Raw genomic sequence first — 14,412 nt, forward strand, 5'->3', positions numbered from 1 at the left:
TACCCTCTACGACCAACAGGAGCCAAGATAAGAATTTTTTTTAAATCGTAGCGCAATTGTTTATAAATATTAAGACTTGAATTTTTCGCAAAATAAAGTTTACGACGTAAACTACGATTTCCCGTGAATTGCATTGAAAAATGTGGAAAATTAACGACTCACGAGCCCTTTAAAGAGAAGGTACTCGCTAAGTAAACTGTTCGGCGGCCGGCGGCGTGGTGGTGGGGGAAGCTCGTCCAAGCGAGTCGCGCGCGCGAGCAAAGTTAATTCCAAAGTTCAAATTGAAGATATTGGTTTCGGTTTTTATTTTAAATTTTGATTGTTACCGTCTACAGTAGACAAGAAAGTCATTACTTTGAAAATTTGTCTACTTGCGTACTGTGAGTACTTAGATGAGTACAAATGCATGAAAACTAGCTTGACAGGTTTGTTGACTAAACTATTTTGTAGTGGTACTAACTGATTAAGCACCTTATTTGTCAATAATTACCTAAGAGTTTATTTGTCACATTTACTTTTTAAGTACTCTAAAAGACTTTCTTTTTAAATATTGCAAATTCAAATTTTATGACTGTATTATTTTACTAAAACTAAATTTAATTAATTCAATCGTTTAATTAAGGTTATGATTACAGCATGATTCAATTTTAATACGCTCATAAAACCAGTTACTATTTTTTAAACTAGAATCCGCCACAGTGCGTTATAGTTAGATTTAACCTGTAAAATGAAACTAAAAGATTTAGGTCTTATTCTATATAAATTATACTAATAATGCACAATAATAATAATAATATCTACCCCTCATTCTAAAGGCAAGGATTAGCCCAGAAGTCAGTGACTTGTGCGGGAGCGGCATATTATTATTCAGTAGGCCGCATGTGCGCCCAGGAACGACACAGTAAACCCTAACCACCATTCAGTGCAAGAATGAGGGAAACCTGGAAAACCTTATTAATTAGGAGGGGTGATCAAACGCCGACTGGTATCAATCTCTCACATTGACCCAAGACAACGTCCACCCTACCATACCCGCAGAGAGTGTACCCAATTCCTTTCTACAACTATAGCTGATTTACGGTCTTCCATAGGCGCGGAGATCGAATCCGCGACGGTGGCATTCATCGACTTAAATATTGACGCCTCGAACCGCTCGACCATCGACCATGATTTGAAAAACTAGCAATTCTTTGGTGCGCTGACATAAATGAATACCTTTCACGCGGATAGCAGTTCTCAAAATGTACATGTAATGGTACGGAATAAAAATATATATCCATAAATTTACAGCCAAAACGACATATTTATTTCCTTCTTTCTTCGCAAAGTAGCATTTGGCATTGTTGTTCAAAAACTATATTTGCCAAAAGTGACAAAAAGAAATTTTTATAATTGATGATTAGGCCGTGCATTTCATTGTCATTTGTGCTTGTATGAGTACGTTTGACGCTTTGCTTGGTCGAGTGTATGGTACATGTTTTTTTGGCAGTCGGTAGCATTGTGTATCCTGAGCATAGAGCGGCACATGGCTTGACCACAGAATTAGCCGATTTCTGCTATTACAACTCGTATTGCCGCTTACTAGCATAATATATATTACTACCGTTTATTTATTTGATAGTCACAAAGTTTCCGATGTCTAGTTATGACAAATGAAGACACACAATACATTTTAATGGAAAAAGAAGTAAGTAACAAATATTAAATTATGTTTTAGTTTTTTATGCGTGCTTGGCACGCGTCTACCAACTATTTTTATTATTTACTTATTTGGTGTTATACAAGAAATATATTTTACGGTTGTTAATTTAATTGCCCATAATTACACTGAAGCATAATACTGACAACCTTCAGATCTGGTCGTTCGTGTGAGAGCTTTTCATTTGCAATTAAATTTTACTGCTATTTTTGTTTCTTATTGATTTTTCTTAATCTTTAATCTTTATGATATACACTAACATTAAAAACTTTCCTTCCTCCTTCAAAAACAATTCTGAAGTTAAAAAGTAATTAACAAGTTAATTTTCCTTAGAAGAATGACACATTATGTTTAAATCTATGTGACAATCTTAAACAGTACTCCATTGACTACTTACTTAAATTGCAACTTCTCGGTAATACAAACTGTTATTTAAAAAAATTGTAAAGAGATAACTATAAAATATACTTGATTCAAGGCGTTTATAGTTTTTTAAATTAATTATTAATTAAATTAAAATTAAATTAATTAATTATTAATAATTAAGGTCATCACAAGAAGTCTTCAAAATATTTGTTTATTAATATTGTAAAGAACGTTGGGAGTAGAAAATATAGCTTTGCCTTGTTTACATACACAATTTTTATCACATGAATATGCCTCCGTGATCAGTAAAATAGAACAATATAAAATTATTTAATAATTACACCAACAAATTGAATACCTAACTAAAATGTTTTTGTCCTACATTTGAGCGACAGTTGTTGAAAACATCATTTTCAGGATTTAATTATCTTCATCCGGTTTCAAGAAAAACGCGTTTATCAAGATATATCGACGACTCTGTATGTAACCACCATAGTCACCATGTCACCTTAATATTAATTAACCGCTTATCGTATGTAGGTAATTTTTTCGGTAAAAACATCTTTCTCTCAAATTAAATAACTCTGCTAACCAAATGACAGTTTTCGTGTTCTCCATTTTACAGAAACTGTAACTTGAACATCTGCAGTGCGTTGGTAATTAAATGGCAAAACATGTTTTTGAGCGAATGTTGCACCTGCTGAAGATAAAGCAAGTTTGTTACTAAGTTTAGGGAAGACCTAGATTAACCAAATTAATAACTTATGTCTTATGACAAAATCTTAATTATTTTGCAAGTATAAATATTATGATTTAATGTTATAGGTTAAGTTTACTAGCTTTGCGTCATCCTTACATACTATATTTTCTAATGATGTAAGCATAAAAATACATGAGAAGTTTTTAATAAAGGCTCTTTTAAATGTAATTCCAAAATCAGAAAATGCTCATACCACATTTTTTTGCCTTCACTTTTCACTTTTTGGGATGTGTGTATGTGACTGGTAATATCTTTTTATTTATTAAAAAATATACAGAATGTCCCCATTTTCTATTTACGTAATTATCTCTAAACTCATTTCAGATTTCTCATTTCTGATAAAAGATGGAATCTACTTTTTCATCGAATTCATTTTATTGAATGCTTCTTTAATAAGATTGTCATAATGATTTTAAAAGAGTACATTTTGTAAACTTATAATAATACAATAATTTTTGTCAAAAAAGTTATAAATTTCTGAACTTCGCAAAGCATTATTTCGTGTTTATTATCAGTTAAATACAATTATTTATAATTGGATTTTCAGTTGACAATAGGGGTTTACGAAAATTAACTAGATCTAGACATCGTCCCCTCTCTCTAAAGCCATAAGAGTGACAAAGATAAAGATAATGATCTGAAAGTGAATTTTCGAAAGTGCCTAATACCAGCCGTGCAATATTGATTGCCTAAGCTCGGTAGTCATGTGGCTTGTAGACATTTGTAAAGGCTCTGGAATTGTTCAAAATATAGGAAAATTGATTAATTGCCTAGAAAGATATTGAAAATTTAAATTTATATATTTTTTGGTAAAGGTAAATTTTGTTAATTTTTGTTTTGACATTTAAACAATCTGTAGTAATTCAACATTTGGGAGTATTCGATTATAATATCCTTAAAATTGTGAAATATCTAGGAGTATCATGTTAAGTTTTTTTTACTTTGAACAAAGATAAATAATTTTATTAGGTACGTCCACCAAACAAACTCTTTTGATGTAGCATTAAGAGTATGTTACTCAATCGCTGTACTTTCTAATCCTATCTATAAATATGATTAGCAGCTGTCATTTTCCGTATTGACCTATATTAAAATAAACTATTTTTTTCCCTCTAAATAATATCATTTCTCATGCTCCAAAGTTTTTTAAGATCCTAATTCAATTATTTTTGCCGGGGGCCAACCATAGTCCAAGACTAAGTCTCAGTAAGAAATAATGAATTTTTTTAGATACTGCTGGGGCAAACCGGCGATTAATTTTTTGGGATATTGTATTTAAACATTTTATTAAACAAACATTTGTTGTTATTCTCGAGTTATTCCTTTATGCAGAAAATTTATTTATACTTAAAAACAAATGTCTATTTCTTTCTGCAAAAGCAAGAAGTAGTTTTTTAACACAAGTAAAAACAAATACACTGATCGAACTTCCAAAATATTCAGTTTGAATGAATTAAGGCATTTTAATGTCTCTCAATATCTTCTCCACTTAGGTAATCATTTTCTTTATTATAACACTTAAAAGACCACCCTGCATGGCAGTCAACCTAAATGTAATATTTTAATGGAGTATTTTATTTCTGTTATATTGGGGTTAAATACTCTCAAAAGCAACGTTCAGAATACACTTTTAAAAGCGTTGGAAGACTTTTGTTCTGTTTTGATAATGACGTAGTCGACTACTTGCCTCTAATCGATACACTTTCAAATTGTTCATCAACTAATAGTTAGACATGCAGTTAAATTGGTTGTTGCAATGTAACAGCTGTTACTGTATAACTGGAAGGAGGAAATTAATGTTCGTAAAATCTAAAATGTGGCAATTTCTCATTCTCTTTTATTAAATTATTAAATTGTTATCTTGAAGTGTGTTTATTCTCAAGGTGTTATTATTTAATATTATATAAGAAATGCATAGTGAAGAAACAAGTATTTTGGGATATCCACAGTGGTATTTCATTTTTAATCTAGGCATAAGAAATAACATGCATCGAATCTTGAGCAAGACGTTTTCACTGCTTGCGACATAATCGTGTGTAGTCTGTCATCTCAGATATCGAAAAAAATAAGCAATATGGGTCACAGATGGTTTGAAGTATTAAGGTAATACCATTACATTTTGTTTGTGTACGTATTACATCAATATATTTTTTGTGTAATCTCAATTTTATTACAAGATCAACAAAAATTTTAACACGAATGTTTTGCCGCCAAATATTTGCAAAAAAATTCAAATTTGAATTCAAGGTAGTCTCTTTCAGTCCCTAATCTTAGAGAAAGAAATGTCACTTTTAGTCTTCCAAGGATTGAGGGTGTCTGTAATCTCGTAATAAAACAAGGGAACGCTTACTTAAGAAAATTAAACGATTGCCAAGGTAGTCTGACAGTTAGAAAATATTGTACCTTCATTTTTAATATGTTTAATATTAAGTCGCGAAATTTTGGGATTGCATTACTATTTGTATGATTAAAAATCAGTATAATATACAAATTTCCCAATTTTTTCTAGTTCCTGAACCGAAAATATGAAAATTTATCAGATTTTGCATGATAAAGGTACTCTTGTTAGATTTTAAGAGTATGGGCCGTTTTCTAATAAAATCCATTTCAATAATTCATTACCTGCTCAAAAATTCCTGCTGCAAAATAAATGTATCAAATTGTGCCATGAAAAAATTACTATTTGTGACACTTAACGGAGGTGTCAAGTATATGTCAATTGCTGATTAGATTACCTACTCAAAATTCCAATTTGAGAAATTTGAATCCGCGCGGATTCCTCTGTGTCTGAACTAGTAGAACAATTTAGTTTCTTCTATGTTTATTACAGTACCTAAATTCAAATTTCTCTTTTTTTTTCCTCCATTTTTAATAATCCGGAACTGTCAAGTGTCACGTGTCTTATTGTCTTTTTTTTCGTTGATAACACTACCGCACGAATGGCGCCAAATTCTAATCTTGCGTGAATTTTGGGATACCGGATACATACCCATTTAAGATGGTGCTAAGTAGGTATAGTTTTTCCGAAGTCAATTGAAGAACCTATAATTTCAAGGTATGCACCAGGCTCGGTCGCTAAGCAGCAACTCGGCATTGAAATATTTGAAAAACTTGTTCCTATATTTATTTAGCCATACCCATATACAGATCTGGTCGAACTAAACGTGGAGGTGGTAGAAATGTATACGACCAGTTGAAGAATGCGAGCGCGGCCAAAGGAAAACGGCGAGCACAGTTGTATTGGGCTTCTGGGCAATAAATCACAGCAGGCGACAAGTGGTTAATAAATTGTCCAGCAGTGTAGTGCGTCAGTGTGGAATTTGGTGTGAATCAGACAATTTTAATTTATTGTAGGCACCTTCTATCAATCATTCATATTACAATTGCGAAAGGGAGAAATAAGAGGGATATTTTGTTTAATAATATTATCACAACATGGCATTTTAGAGACCTTTTGAAACGGAACAAAACAAAATTTACCACCAATATAATAAAATTGTTTGAGGACGTAAATAATTAAAATATGTTGTTGGCCAAATGAACATATAATAGAAATTTTCTACACATTATATACAAATTATTTTAATTTTTTACCTTCAGCAGAAATTTTTTTAGGGACGCCTATGAAACTCATTAAATTTTATTACCAGACGTTTTTTTTTTGCATATTCAACTGACTTCGGAAGGACCATACAAGGGTGTATTCAGAATAATAACGTTATTACGACAGTCAAGCCACGTTTGGCAACCATTGGCAAATGTTCATTTCTGTTGGATAAAAAATGGCACTTCACACTTCCTTAACTAAGGAATAAAATAGCACTTCCAATCCAAGTAATACAAAAAAATGCTTAAAATCTGTAAACGTTGATTAATTTATGGTGGTAGATTCTGTTAATTTATTCCAATTTGATACATAATTGACCCAACGGATTGTAAGGGAACATGAGATAGGAATTTGCAAGGCTTTGATATATTCATTAAAATTCTGATGATAGTATGTGACGTTCATGATTATTAGTTGCAGTTGAAATTTATCAACTGGATTTATATGTATGATACGGTTATTGATGGTAATGAATTTTAATGGCGCACATGGTAAATGTTGAGTGAGTATTTGGATTCATATAATAATTATATTATTTATTACTTTAGATACATTAAAAATGAAAATGTTTATGCCAGTTTGAAGCCAAATACTATTTGGCTTCAAACTGCCGGCAGTGTACTACGTACACTGCCGGCTCTTTGAAAGTGGACGATTTATTTTTCTAATGTGATGTGATCTACTTCTTATTATGACAAGTTTTTATATGTCAGTGTCATTAGTAATTTGCTTGGTACTTCAAGATGCCGCGTTTAATGATTGGTCATTGCGGATGATTTGCATGTATGCAAGAACAGCATATTTAAACTCAAAGAAAAATGGATTTCAGAGGGTCACGTACGTTATGTTCACGGAGGTGGACGTCGAAAAGTAAGCATCACCTAAGAATAAATCCTTTTGACATGGCAGTAGCGGCTTCCTTTGAGACGAATTTTCCTGGATCAGTGCGAACTGCAAGGAAGCGGGTGAAAAAAATCGGAGCTGAAGAATTATGTGGCCGCAAATACAAATGCTTTGAATTGACAATTTGTAGGAAGCCCAAACAACTTCTGGGAGAATATTATATATTTTCGGACGAAAAAAGTTTTCAGTCTTGCTCCGATGCCTCTGTCCGTGTCTACCCACCAGAGACTATAAGGTATTCGGAGCCTTATGTGAAACCCACACAGCGGAGCGATAGATTCTCCATTAACGTTTGGGCTTGGATAAGCTGCCAAAGTCCTGATGTTTGATGTGACCATGCTGTATTCTCAGAATTTCACTTTCAAGCACGATAATTGTACAATTCACACCTCAAGAGTTGCGTCCGAATGGTTCATTGATAACAACATCGATGTTTTACCTTAGCCCTCAAAGTCCTGGGGTGGTGAAAAAAATTTACGACAGAAACTTCCGTCCAGTTAACGTCGAAGAATTTTGGGAGGCAATTGAAAACGCATGGGATAATATCACTAAGAATTATTACAAGAACATTAATTTTGTCAATGCCATGTAGATTGCAGCGTTATAGACAAAAATGGTGCTTGGACAAAATACTAACTTTACGAATCGCGTTTTTTTTTTTGACGACGAAAAGTGTTTCATTTTTAGATCTTTTTGACGGCGAATGAATGGCCGTTAGAATGTATAATATATTTCAGTATTGGAAAAATAAATAATTTGCTACAAAATTTGGATTTGTTTTGCTCACTAGAATATGATATGACAGACACACATTAAAGACATAATGACAGCCGATTTGAACCTCACATTTTCAAGTCATGTGGCACCGTCTTGTTGAAACCACATGTTGTCTACGTCCATATCTTGCAATTTAGGTACAAAAAAACTGAACTATCATGTCACGATAGCGAGCACCGTTAACTGTTATTGCCTGACCAGCCGCATTTTCGAAAAGAATGGTCCGATGATGCCTCCAGCCCAAAATCTGCACCAAACACTGACCCGTTGTGGATGCATTTATCACTCGTGGATTTTCTGGACCTCAAATGAGACAATATTGTCGATTAACGAAACCTCGTCGCTAAACATGACTTTGTTCGAAAAAAATCAGCATCCACTTGTTCCATTATCCATTCAACGAACTCTCTTCGTGGTCAGTAGGCTTCAGTTCTTGACTTAATTGAACTTGTAAGCATGAAGATGCAAATCTTTCGTGAGAATACGCTGTAAAAAGCTCGAAATGTCTAATTGTTGACCACGGTGCCGAATTGACGTTCCTGGACTGTCACACTCTCACTTACTGCTTCAATGTTTTCTGTTGAACGACATGTTGAAGGACGGCGAGAGTGTTCAGGATCACTGGTTGATCCAATCTCCCTAAATGTTTCAATTAATCTCCAAATCTTGCGTGAATTTTGGGACACCCGATATTAATAGAACAAAATTATGTATATAAAAAATACAAACCTTTTAGAAAAAAATAGATTTTGAAACTACAAATGTGTTGAATATGACTAGATTTATTTTTTGACTAATTAATATTCATTCTTGTATTCTTTTAACCCCACCAACGAATTATTGCTGGTATAGTTCAATGCTAGTTGCAGCATGTTGCATAGAGTACTTGTTTTCCGCAATAACAGTTAAGAATCTTATCTTTGAGGTTAGATATATTTTGCATACGGATATCGAAGAGTTGGTTTTTGTTTGATACGATTTTTTTAGAAAATAATTTTTTGAATTTATTTGAATTAGGTTAATACGAGTAATAAAATAGAAATACGAGAGCTATTAACAGATTGCATGTTAAGGATAAAGAAAATAAAAGAAAATAAATAAATAAATTTTGTAATTTTATATTTATTGCTGTAAATGTTTTATTTCTAAATATCGAGATTTCTTACTCCTTTTTTAAGGAACCAGTTTTTAATTCTGATTCGGCTGCATTTTTTATGTAAAAAAAGTAGTCTTGTATAACTTCACCAGGGTAATAATTTGCTTAAGAATAAAAAAAATTTTCTCCATATGAAGCAATGTTTTGTCACTGAATAAATTGCGTTTAGGAAATTGTGAAGCGGAAACCATAAAAGTAATTTAGTGTACAAGCTTGTGTGTGTGTGGGTACACATATCCGATGCGCGCATGCGTTGTCTCCCTCTCCGGGTCCTTTTATATCATTTGAAAAATATTTGTGTAATTAATTACAAATGCACAAGAAAAAGGCTTCATGTTCAGTAGATTAGACCTCCCTACTCGATAAATATAAATTAGACATCATGCGCCATTAGCTCTACCATTTTTTTTCTAACCTCAAAAATTAAATCGAAATAGTTTACAACAAGAGAACCATTAGTGCGTATAATAAGTTACAATAATAATATAATAAAAAAAAGGTCTACTCTAGCTGAATATATAGTTCAACTTAACCTTGAAAATTTGCGTGAAATCAATGGATCAACGTTCAAATTGTATAAAAATTGAGACATTTCTGTGGTACGGTTTGGCACCAGAATCAATCATATAATCAAGCTCAAAAAGATCAGTAATGGAGTTTTTGATATACAGGGTGTTTATTAAGTACTTGTACAAATTTTAAGGGGTGGATCTTTGACTAATGTTAAGATAAAAAGTTCATATGAACGTGGGTCCGCAACGGCTTGATTCTTGAGATACAGAGCGTCCAAAAAAAAATTGTCGTTTGGTATTTTAGTTATATTTGTGTTCAATAACATGGCGATTTGATGAAATTCGGGAAACTGGGAGTATTGATGATGAGAAATTCAAATATTTACTTAGTCTTTTGTTTAATGTTAGAGAGCGCCACATACAGTGTTGACCTGGATGTAAATAACCATAATTTTTTTGTGTCGCACTGTGTGCCATTTTTGAGTAAACACTCTCCACTCAATTTTACATTCTTACCATTTGTTGCTGAAAGCAGCCGTTTTGTAAAAAAAAAACGGAGTTAATCTTAAACCTGCATTGGAATTTTGTAAGTTGAATCATTAAGCGTTTTTGAAAAACAAGTGAAAAAATGTGTTTTTTATTGATTATATTGCGATGTGACAAACTTACGTAGATCATTTACAGGACTAAGACTAAACTACTTCTAAACATTTACAATAATTGATGTCACTGTTTAGCCTGTCTAGGGATTGGACTTTTTGCTTCAGACCTTTTTAACTAGTCGATGAAAACAATAAAGAAATCTTAGACTCCATGTGGGAATAATTATATCTATACACTAAAAAAATCTGAAACTTGCAGAACACCATAGGTGTGTAAGTAATGTCTTTAATAATAAGAGAAATCTGGCTAAAATTAAAAGAATTTATTAGCATACTTTTTTTGGTCATATCTTCCTTAATGTTAGATATAGATCTATCAAACCGTATATTACCGTAATGTTAAGAAATCGCTTACAATATATAAAATATACAGGGTGTTTTGTCAAAAAAAATAAGTATAACTTGTATCTCGCATGTATTTCTAAGTTACACTTTTTAAACCACAAATACATTTTCTACAACTTTGGCGCACTACATTTTTATTTTTTATTATGTAGTGTTGAGTAAATTTTGATATGGATGTGACAACTTTGTACAAAACAGAAATTGTCACTAATAATAATTGGTACTATCAAATCTTTAAATGAGCAAAATGTGTGTAAAATTAATATTTACTAAATATTTAGTCTTATTATCAGAGACGTCGCGTCGCACTTGCAGTAGTACGTAATGAATGCTATTATTTAAAATAACCGAGACCGAGTTTTAAGAAGCGACGAAAAATATAAATGTATTGGCCACACCCAATCTTTCTAGGAATGTTGTTTAAACTGCGACTAGACAAACATGGATGTGGCATATTTATGCAAAAGGCAACGACATTATTTCATTATAAAGAAGTGAGTCCTGTTGGCCTTCAAAATAAGTATCAATATCTTCTCTCAAATGTTTATCGTTTACAAAATAACTCCCCTGAGGTGCATCTTCCGATTTTTTAATAATAAGTCAAACGGAACCAAATCTAGACTATACGGCGGGTGATCTAAGCTCAAGATTTACTCATACCTATTTTATCATACAGGGTGTTAAAAAAGAGTGTAAAATATTTAAGGAGGTAATAGTATGAACCAAAATAAGCAGAAAAGTCTTAATAAACATGGGTCCGCAAAGTAACGGTTGCGGAGATATGGACTGTTTTATGTTTTTTAGCCCCTTTTTTTATTTTGCAAAAACGTTGTGTATTTTCTTATAATAGTTGGTTGATGTTTAGTGAAATAAACAGTACGTATTTGACAGTTGTTCTCAGTGCACAAGTTTTCTTTCGCTATGGCTGGTTACTCTAACGCAGAATTAACAGACATGCATTTCATGTATGGTCGTGCTAATGGGAACGCCACCGAAGCGCGACGTCTTTATGTTGACGCTTATCCAAATCGCCAGATTCCTTCACAACGCATGTTTGGAAGAATTCACCAAAGATTGCGTGATACCGGTTCCTTGAGCAAACAGTGCCATTTATCCGGAAGACCAAGGTCGGTATCCACTCCTAGAGCAGAAGAAGAAATTCTAGCACTGGTAGAGCAGAATCCAGGTACGAGTGTGCGGAGAATATCAGCCGAGGTAGGAATTAGTGGTCCTCTTGTTTGGAGAATCCTTCACGAGCAACTGCTTTATCCATACCATGTGCAACGAGTACAGGCCTTAAATCCAATAAATGATCATCAAGCACGTTTGGTTTTTTGCCGCTGGTTTCTACGTCATGATGCTGAAGACCCTCGTTTTCTTGCAAACATTCTTTTTACTGATGAGGCCGGGTTCACAAGAAATGGAGTGTTTAATTTTCACAATACGCATATTTGGGCCGACGAAAATCCTCATGCTCTAATAGAATCTGGACATCAGGCACGTTTTTCATTAAACATTTGGATGGGTATTGTAGGTGACAGGTTTCTAGGTCCTGTTGTTTTACCAAACCGATTAACAGGCGCTGCTTACCTCAACTTTCTGCAGAACACACTGTATGAGTTTTTGGAAGACATTCCTTTGAATCAGAGGCAACAAATGTGGTTCCAGCATGATGGTGCTCCAGCTCATTTTTCCATGGCCGTTAGAGAGCATTTACACCAAACTTTTCCACATAGATGGGTAGGAAGGGCCGGACCTGTTTTATGGCCTCCAAGATCGCCTGATCTGAACCCTCTAGATTTCTTTGTTTGGGGATATTTGAAGACATTAGTGTATGGTACTCCTGTAAATAGCCTGGAAGAGCTGCAGCTACGGATTAATCAAAAGTGTCAAGAAATCCAAACCAAGGAGGGTATTTTCGAAAGAGTTCGAATATCGTTGAGACGAAGATGTCGTGCCTGCTTGGAAATGGACGGAGGGCACTTCAAACATCTTCTGTAACTTTGTTTTTTGTTTGTTAAAAGCTTCCTTTGTCGGTTTATTCCTAATAAAATAAAATGTTTGAAAAAACTAATAGTGGTCCATATCTCCGCAACCGTTACTATGCGGACTCATGTTTATTAAGACTATTCTGCCTATTTTTTTTTTCATACTCTTACTTCCTGAAATATTTACACTCTTTTTTTAACACCCTGTATATAATTCCCAAAACGTTTCATTCAGTTATGACTGTTGGATTCCAATTTTCCATTTTTTATTACAAAACACAAAATAATGAATAAGCTGGAATCAAATTTAGAACGCAAATAAAATAAAGGTTGTCACTACCAACCTGAGAAGTTTGAGATAGAGACTTGACTTATCCAAACGTAAAATTTCTCGGTCTTTCAAAATTCGGAGTCAAAAGTAAAATTGTATTACAATAAAAAACAAGAGTTGACCTTCAAATAGCTTCGTTAAACGAACACCAGATTCGGATTCAGCGACTCCAAAAACGTATGAATATAGTAGTCTATGCTATCACACATTTAATTTTTTTCAGTGTGGCTACGTACACTGCAAAAAAATAAAAAGAGCAGAAAAATTCCAAAATTTTTTTAGTGATTTTAGAAATGGTAACTTCGTGAATAATTGTCGTATCGGAAAAAAAGCATCTTGAAGCTTGAAGATTCTAGTTTTGAAATATTGAGATGAAAAATTTCGCAATTTTTCTTTTTTCCATAACTGCACATGAACAAATTTTTTTTCTGGCGTAATCAATGCCATGATCATTTTTTTTATTTTCTGTATGATTTTTTCTTATTGAGATGTCGGTTATTGAGTGAAAACTCACCTTTTTTGTTGATCATCGATATCTCTTGAACTAATGAGCGTATAGCGAACGGAAAGTGGGTTTTAGAAATCTGAATCAATTCTCTTCAAGGGCCTTTTGGTATACTTATTTGAGAAAAAAAAATTATTCGCAGCATTAATTTTAAAATGCATAAAATGACGTTCTACTGTTTTGAAAAATCAACGACTACTTTGCATATATGGCGAAAAGTACCTATGTTTGTAGGGTTTAGCTCAATTCATGCCCATGAAGCTTGTAAATTTTTAAATCGATAAGTCGAACGGTTTTCCCTTCCTGAAACTTCAAATTTTATCAAAAATTGAAGGAGCACGTTTATTTTTTCGTTATTCTCACAATTTCGTTTTAAATACTCTTCAAATACCGGAAAAAAAAATTCAAAATTTTGAAAAAATCAAATTTTTCAACTTTTTTTTAGTCTTAAAAAAGAAAAATTTTCTCGACATTGGAAATATTCAACATAAAATTGTAAAGAAGAGGACGCACATTTTTTTTTAAATAATGAAAAACCTGAAAAATAAATAAAAATTTTGAAAAAAAAACAAATTTTTTAAATTCCAAAAAAAAAATTGTCGACTGGAAATATTCAACGTAAAATTGTAAAAAAGAGGGCGCAAAAAATTTTTTTAAATATTGAAAATTTTGATTTTTCCAAATTTTTTTATTTATTTATTTTTTTCGATATTTGATGAGTATTTAACATGAAATTGTGAGAAAATTTACGCAAAAAAATTCATTTCATCTTAATCATTAATTGATGTTTAAGTAGCAATA

The 14,412-nt window shown here is 32.7% G+C and overlaps 1 protein-coding gene across 5 annotated transcripts in view; it reads left to right on the top strand.

The window, feature by feature from the left end:
* Positions 1–14,412, top strand: part of LOC108905810 (disco-interacting protein 2) — a 536,129-nt gene that overhangs the window by 276,198 nt on the left and 245,519 nt on the right. The gene's annotated exons all lie outside the window — the stretch shown is intronic.

The sequence above is a fragment of the Anoplophora glabripennis genome, unplaced genomic scaffold (genome assembly GCF_000390285.2).
Source record: "Anoplophora glabripennis isolate ALB-LARVAE unplaced genomic scaffold, Agla_2.0 scaffold191, whole genome shotgun sequence".
NCBI lineage: Eukaryota > Metazoa > Arthropoda > Insecta > Coleoptera > Cerambycidae > Anoplophora > Anoplophora glabripennis.